Source organism: Pleurodeles waltl, chromosome 7 (assembly GCF_031143425.1).
Source record: "Pleurodeles waltl isolate 20211129_DDA chromosome 7, aPleWal1.hap1.20221129, whole genome shotgun sequence".
Classification (NCBI taxonomy): Eukaryota; Metazoa; Chordata; class Amphibia; order Caudata; family Salamandridae; genus Pleurodeles; species Pleurodeles waltl.
Genome location: NC_090446.1, coordinates 913,942,738 through 913,950,671, shown reverse-complemented (window position 1 = coordinate 913,950,671; position 7,934 = coordinate 913,942,738).

Here is a 7,934-nt window from a genome sequence, read left to right as displayed (position 1 = left end):
ATCCAGTAATGATAAAGTGGGGGTCCACAGAAGTCAAAAGGTTGGGAACCACTGATCTAGCTGTTTCCTCATCTGGGATACAGTTGAAATCTCCACCCAAAGGAAGGGGATCCTTATGTATGGCGTGATGATCTCTAAAAAGAGTCCAAAAGAAAGTTTTATCATTGTTTTTGGTCTTTGGGCACATGTATGTTCACCAGACAGATCTCGGCCCCATCCAAAAGTCTATACACTAGAACATATCTGCCCTCTACATCTGCATGTGCTGCACTGTTAGAAATGGGGTCTCTAGTTGGCAGTTGGTTTGCACCCTGTCCAAGTAGGGTGACTCTAGTCAGGATAAGGGGGCTACCTAGCTCAGATGTCCCCTCCTCACCCCCTTGGTAGCTTGGCACGAGCAGTCAGGCTTATCACAGAAGCAATGTGTAAAGCATTTGCACATAACAAATAGTAATGCAGTGAAAACACTACAAAAGAACACCACACCAGTTTTAGAAAAATAGCCACTATTTATATATGTAAAACAAGACCAAAATTAGAAAAATCCAACATACAATACTAAAGATATGAATTTTGCAATAATGACCTTACAAATACAGTTCCTTGAAGTCAATAGCACTGTCTGGGGAAATCACGGAGTCGTGAACAACAAATCCAACAGTTCAGGCAAGCTGCAGTGTCGCGGGCCAGCTACGGTGTCTGGAAGACCCACAAACAGCACCTTGGAAATGCAGGGCGTCGTGATCCTTGCAATGGGACCCAGAGTTGCTGGTGTCGCCGACATGGGTTCCGGAGGTCGGTGCGGGGGTCGTCGGGCCCTTGAAGTCACACACATTGCAGATTGAACTTTGGGCTGGTGACGAAGTCAGGAGCGCTGGCGTGGATGGCGCCGGGGCTGTGATGAGAAGTGGGACGATGTGACGTGCGGTGCCCACAGGTCACGGTGCAGGCAGCGGCTCGGTGATGACATTGATGAGACCAGGGCTGCAGTGTGAAGCAGGACAGTTCGACATGTGGTGTCCCCAGGTCACGGTGCAGGCATCGGTGGCGTCGTTGCTGAAGCTCTGTCGTTGGTAGGCCCAAGGCAATGGTGTGGCATGGGGCTGGCTTCATACGGCACCCACGGGTTGCTGTGCAGACAGGCATCTGTTGACGACTCTGGAGTTGATGGCGCTGGCATCGTGAACCGGGACTGAAGTGTGGGACGGTGCGTAGTGTACCTCATGAGCAGTGTCCTCAGGCTACTGTGCAGGCAGCAGCGTCTGTGTCAGCTGGTAGCAGCATCATCGAGGATGCCAAGGCCACGGTGTGAGCAAGGCGATGATGAGTGCGGGGGTCATGGTGCAAGCAGCGGCTCAGTGGCGGCATCAAGTGGTGGCATCATGAGACCAGGGTTGCGGTGCAACGTGGGGCATGGCTCCGTGTGGCGTTGTTAGGTCACGGTGCAGGCAGGGGTATTGTTGACAGCATTGCAGTGGTTTTTCTTCTTTTGCAGCACAAAACGCACAGATCCCAGTGCTGTAGGCAGATGAAGCTGAAGTCTTTGATATCCCTGAGACTTCCAACAGGAGGCAAGCTCTACTCCAAGCCCTTGGAGAAACTTCTAAAGCAGGACACCAGCAAGTGTCACAGTGTCCTTTCCTCAGGATCTGCACGTCGCTGCCAAAAGGCCCACCTTCTGGCGTCACCAACTCAGAAAGCTATTAAAGTCATTCGGGTGAAAGGAATTAGGGTAGGGAACAGCAGGGAGAGAGATCTGAAAAGTAAAGGTTAGAACAAATATGCATTTACTCATTCATAGAAATGTAACTTATAAAGAGACTCTTGACTAATTGCGTCTCCGAGATATCAGATGGAGACCCCTTTTGAAACCTGGAACAAGGGTAAACTATGACCTCAGAATCAAGAGATGGCAAGAACCTTGGACTACGATTATACTCAGAATATCAATCCTGTAACATCTATGCCATCACAACATAAACCTTTGATCATGACTTAGAAAAACTCAACGAATTAAATATGCTTTTCACATCTTAATCTTTTCGAAGAACAATGAAAACTATGATTTGTTTATCTCCAGAAATACTTTCACATTCACAACAATAAATGCCAAAAAGTTTTACTCATTGAACTTGAAGCGCTTTACTTAATACTACCAGGAAGCGCTTTTACTCAAGTAGCCTGAATCACTTAGATTGTTGTGCCAAGAACCTTTCACTCCTGTGAATTGAAGCGCTTTGATTGTTGTGCCAAGAGCGCTTTAAACCTGAGGACTGAAGCACTTGAATTGCTATGCCAAGAGCGCTTTACCTCTGTGAACTGAAGCGCTTTAACTGCTGTGCCAAGAACGCTTTGCATCTATGAACTGAAGAGCCTGAATTGTCGTACCAAGAGAGCTTTACATCTGTGAACGGAAACACTTTAATTGCTGTGCCAAGAGAGCTTTACATCTGTGAACTGAAGGGCTTTAATTGCTGTGCCAAGAACGCTTTGCATCTATGAACTGAAGCGCCTGAATTGTCGTGCCAAGAGCGCTTTACATCTGTGAACTGAAGCTCTTTAACTGCTTTGCCAAGAGCGCTTTGTATCTATGAACTGAAGCGCCTGAATTGTCGTACCAAGAGCGCTTTACATCTGTGAACGGAAACACTTTGAATTGCTGTGCACAAAAGCGCTTTATATCTGTGAACTGAAACACTTTGAATTGCTGTGCAAAAGAACGCTTTACATCTGTGCTCTGAAATGCCTTTGATCGTTACGCCAAGTGTGCTGTACTCTAGAAAATGGAAATCGCTTTGCTCATTATGCTAAGGGGCGCTTTACCTTTTGGAAGTAATGACTTCCTCCAAAGCAAGGCCTTACCGCTACGAGTACGACCTACTTGTTTTTTAATGCACCGTGGAAACAAGGACACTTTGGTTAGACAACACTCTGCCATTCAGGAACTCTGCTCTTTTCCAAAGAAATCGCCGCGAGGTCTGGCTGCATCGAAGTCTTCAAAATAGTGAGCAATGTGCATGGCCTTATTCCTGACAGCAAGGTCCAGTCTTTTACCTCTTTAAGGCAGAAGCAGCAAGTGCAGGCCAACTCAGCAAAGCACACACAGCAAAGGGTCAGTGCTCCTCCTCCAGCTCTTCAGCTCTTCTCCTTGGCAGAGGTTCCTCTTGATCCAGAAGTGTTCTAATAGTCTGCAGTTTTTGGTCCATTACTTATACTCCTTTCTGCCTTTGAAGTAGGCAACTTCAAAGAAAAGTCTCTGTTGTTGACAAGATCCTGCCTTGCCCAGGCCTGGCCCCAGACACACACCAGGGCATCGGAGACTGCATTGTGTGAGAGCAGGCATAGCCCTTTCAGGTGTAATTAACCACTCCTCCTCCACTCTAGCCCAGATGGCCCATCAGGATATGCAGGCTACAGCCCAGCTCCCTTTGTGTCACTGTCTAGAGGGAATTCACAACAGCCCAACTGTCAGTCTGACCCAGATGTGGAATACACAATCAGGCACAGAATGGTTTAAGCAAGAAAAGGCCCACTTTCGAAAAGTGGCATTTCCAAACAGACATTTTAAAAAACAACTTTAGAAAAAGCTGTGTTTTTAAATTGTGAGTTCAGAGACCCCGAAATCCACATCTCTATCTTCTCCCAAAGGGAAACTACACTTAAAAGTTATTTAAATGCAGCCCTCATGTTAACCTATGAGAGAGATAGGCCTTGCAACAGTGAAAAACGAATTTGGAGGTATTTCACTGTTAGGACATGTAAGAAACATCAGTACATGTCCTACCTTCTAAATACACTGCACCCTGCCTATGGGGCTATCTAGGGCCTACCTTAGGGGTGCCTTACATGTAGTAAAAGGGAAGGTTTGGGCCTGGCGAGTGGGTATACTTGCCAGGTCGAATTGGCATTGCTAGACTGCACACAGACACTGCAGTGGCAGGCCTGAGACATATTTACAGGGCTACTCATGTGGGTGGCACAATCAGTGCTGCAGGCCCACTAGTAGTGTTTGATTTACATGCCCTGGGCACACATGGTGCACTTTACTAGGGACTTACCAGTAAATCATATATGCCAATCATGGATAAGCCAATCACCAATACAATTTACATAGGGAGCACTTGCAATTTAGCAATGATCAGCAGTGGTAAAGTGTGTAGAGACAATAAACCAGCAAAAACAGAGTCCAGCATGCCATGAAAACAGGTGGTCAGAAGGCAAAAAGACAGAGGAAACACACCAAAAAATGCCAGGTCTAACATGCGCAGTATAGAAATGGCACTCTGGGGGCAACCCAGATGGACACCTGTCTCGTATACGTCAAAAATGTAGAAGAGAACTGCCCTCTCCATTTTTTTCTCAAGCTTATCTTGCTACATTCATTACTTGTGACTCTTGTCGAAACACCAACCCAGCATTATAGAGCCTGGGGTAGGTGTGCACTTTGTATCCCTTGGTATAATCATGCAGGCCTCTGACATTCCAAGAGATTACCTTTACACTTCCCACCATGACAGTTCAATATTTTTGATGATTGTTCATGAGGAATGCATTGTAAACACTCGCCTGAACATTTCTCTGAACATTCTGCCCTGGCTGATTGCTCTACATTTGATTTCACGGCATTATGCAAGTCGCCACTCAGTAGACATCCTGCAGTCTCAGTTTAGACAAGAAAAAAGCATAACGTCCAATAATAACCCCCCCAAGTATACACCCCTTCAGTGTGCTATGATGTTTATCCTTGCAAATCATAGCTAAAATGCCCGTCTTCCTCCCACTTAGCATGGGACACTAACCCCGAATATATGTGACTGCTTAACATTTAATGTATATAACTAGACATGAAAGAGGGGGGTCTTGCAACCTGTATGTTCTGTGCTTGGTACGGTCCAGGTATCGTTGTGAAGAGCGAGCCTCCCTGGCCCCCCTATTTAATTACTTTTCCCTAACCAGTCTCTCTAAAAACTGTGTGGTTGCTGCAGTTTCTGTCAGATCCTAATAGTGATCTCATAAATTAAAGCGTTCACTTCGACTCCCCTGTACTAAGTGTACCAATGTAGTGGGTATTCCCCCTTGTTGGTCCCAGAATGCCCCTATGCCAACTTTACTTTATAATTTACTAAAGTTTTTTGGCCGGTGAACTCCTCTTCCACAAGCTCACACTGATATAAAACACCCCATTTAAGCCTGAGTGCCATACAAATGGCATTCATTCACTCTGTTCATTTATTCTTATCTGTGTCCATTTAGCTGTTTACCCTTCCGGTCCTAGATATTCCTCATATGCACGTGTCCACCAATGTCTAATCTGGGATGAGCCCCCAGATGGCCTCCAGTGAAGATAACTCCTGACTTCATTTCATACCCAGCGAACCATGTTGTTCCACCTCGATTTGGGGTTCTTCCAGTCTGTTGTTGTGCTTCATCTCTTCCTCTCAGCCGATCCGCTCGGACTGCACCGAACCCTGCTCCCTTGTCTTCTATTGCCAACTCTTGAGAATCACTAGCCTTTTTCCCGCATTCCAGCCAGTCCAATATTTCCTCAGGCCCCCCTCACCTTGCACCACTCTTAAGTTTGCAGTAAGCAATAGCATGTACCTGATGTTCATCTTTCTTAACTCTGCTGGAGTGCTAGAAGCGATTTCCTCAGAGCCTGGATTTTCTGTGTATAGTCTGGGAGGGTTCTGGAAAAATGTCCATTAAATCTGGGATCTCCTGGATTCTAAACCTACTGGAGAATACTGCCTCTATTCCATCAGTTGACTATCTTTGTGACAAAGTTTCTTCAAGGTGATCCCAGTGGCGGGCTGGAGACCAACGCTATGTGTGGTCTTTCCATAACAAAGAACGTGGACAGTTCTCTGGGGACCATTACTTCATTGAGACAATTTTCAAGGAACAGTTGTGGGGCATTTCCCTTTGATTTCTCTGAGACCCCCACAAACTGAAGATCACGCCTATGAGACCTGCCCTAGGCGTCTTCAAGTAGTTCATCTAGATGTTATGCATAGTACATGAGAGTGCGGACCATGACACAGTGTCCCTCCAACTCCTTAGGCACATTGCTTACCTTTGTCCCAGCTTCCAGGGAGTGTTTGTTAACTTTGCAAAGGTTGACCTGCAAGAGATTTACCTCTATGCAAAAGTGTCAGTTTTCAGTTTGTGTGCTTGCTTAGAGTTTGTGACAGCCACCAGGATTTGCGGGCCAAAAGGCACTGGTGCATCTGATGAGGGTTGGTCTTGTCCTCTGTCTGTTGTTTAGCCCCCTGCGTAGCTCAGGTATATTGTTACATCTTCATTTGTTGACAATAACAGGATTTAGAAGATTTGTCACACCCTATCTTGCCAGCAGCCTCGCTACTCTGGGCTTCTAGTGTACGACTATCAAGTCCAGGATGTTTGTAATCTGCTACTGCGTCTGTTTCTATTATCTGTGTTTGTGTATTTTCCTACTAAACACCACCAATCTATTGTTCAGGTTTGCCCACAACTCAGTTAAAGATGGGAGGAAAGGTTTGATGATATGTCTATCCCGTGTGAGCCAGGCTTCCTTTAGAATCTCCGAACCAACATAAGCCCATGCAATTGCTTAGTTTTTCTAGGTCCCTTTGTGCAAGGGTCCTGAGTTGGTGCTATCCAGGCAGCAACTTGCGCTATCCTATCCACGAGGTTTGATTGTGCTCTTTTGACTCTAGTCGCCTTCCACAGACTAATTCGAATCAAGGGTTGGAGTAGATGGTCCTGGCCGTCTCAGTTCAGACTGCGGCACTGCCTGTGAAAGGGAGGGGATTTAGAGGCCATATCTGGTTCAGCAACCCCCCTCCACATTAGCCATCCTGTTGATAATACAGTCGTTTTTAGGGTCTCCTCGGTATAACATGCCCAAACCCACCCCTGATCCTGGTAATCCATGGGCATCAGTATCCTCTATTTGAAGGGGGGCGGGTCAGGTAATCATATTTCACTGCCCATGTATGTGCTGGAGTCATCTGACAGCCATCACCACCTCACAAGATATCCCAAGCTGTAAATGGTGCTAGCTGTATCTCGGGAGTGCACAAGAAGGGAGAAACCCCTGCCTGTCACACCAGCCAGTACCTCCCTCACCTCCACCTCTGTTTGTGAGAGGTTCGTCCCCAGCAGTTAGAAACAGGGGCGTTGCTCGTCCAGCAGGATCGGGGGAGGGGTGTGAGTTTCAGATTTTCTAACAATAAGGCTGGCATATAATGTCAAAACAGATTATACAACAAGCTAGGTGTATGAAAGGGGCCTAAGGGGCAGTGGAAGGGGAGAGAATGTGAATTGGTAGGGGCCTTAGGAGAGTGAAAATACAATATGTTGTAAAATAACCAACATTAAAAAAAAAAAAAATCAAAACCGAGGGAGAAAATGTGCGTGCTTTTTTGTCTCTGTATGTAAAAATGTAAAAAGTTCTGTTGAAATCCGGCAAACATCTCACCCTACTGAATTGAAAGCACCTATACCCAACTATTTATCAGAAAATACATTTATTGAGTGGTGTAACACCCCAGATACCCTCCCTGTTAAACACTCCTGGGTGTCTGTCTTACAGACAGCCTGCCTTCTCAGTTTCTATAGACAATGCTCTCCGAGACCAACAGTGTACTCTGGAATCTTTTAGATCGCATGCTGGGGAGGTTCCTCGGGCCAGTCTTTCCGGTCGGATACCACTGGCGAGCTCGCAGCCAGTACTGCCACAGGCCATCTTAATTTTGAAGTGGGAGGCGAGCGCCGCAGTGGAGTGTCGCTCAGCCCACCACACGAGCCTCACCGCCTTCTTTTCACATCACTTGGCACCGTCCCCTCATACGGTCTCAGCCATGGGCCGACTGTGCTTAGGTCCACTCATCACACGTGAGGCAGCTCCAACGTTGTCAGAACTTTGTAGAGGCGGCCCATCGATGTGGCAC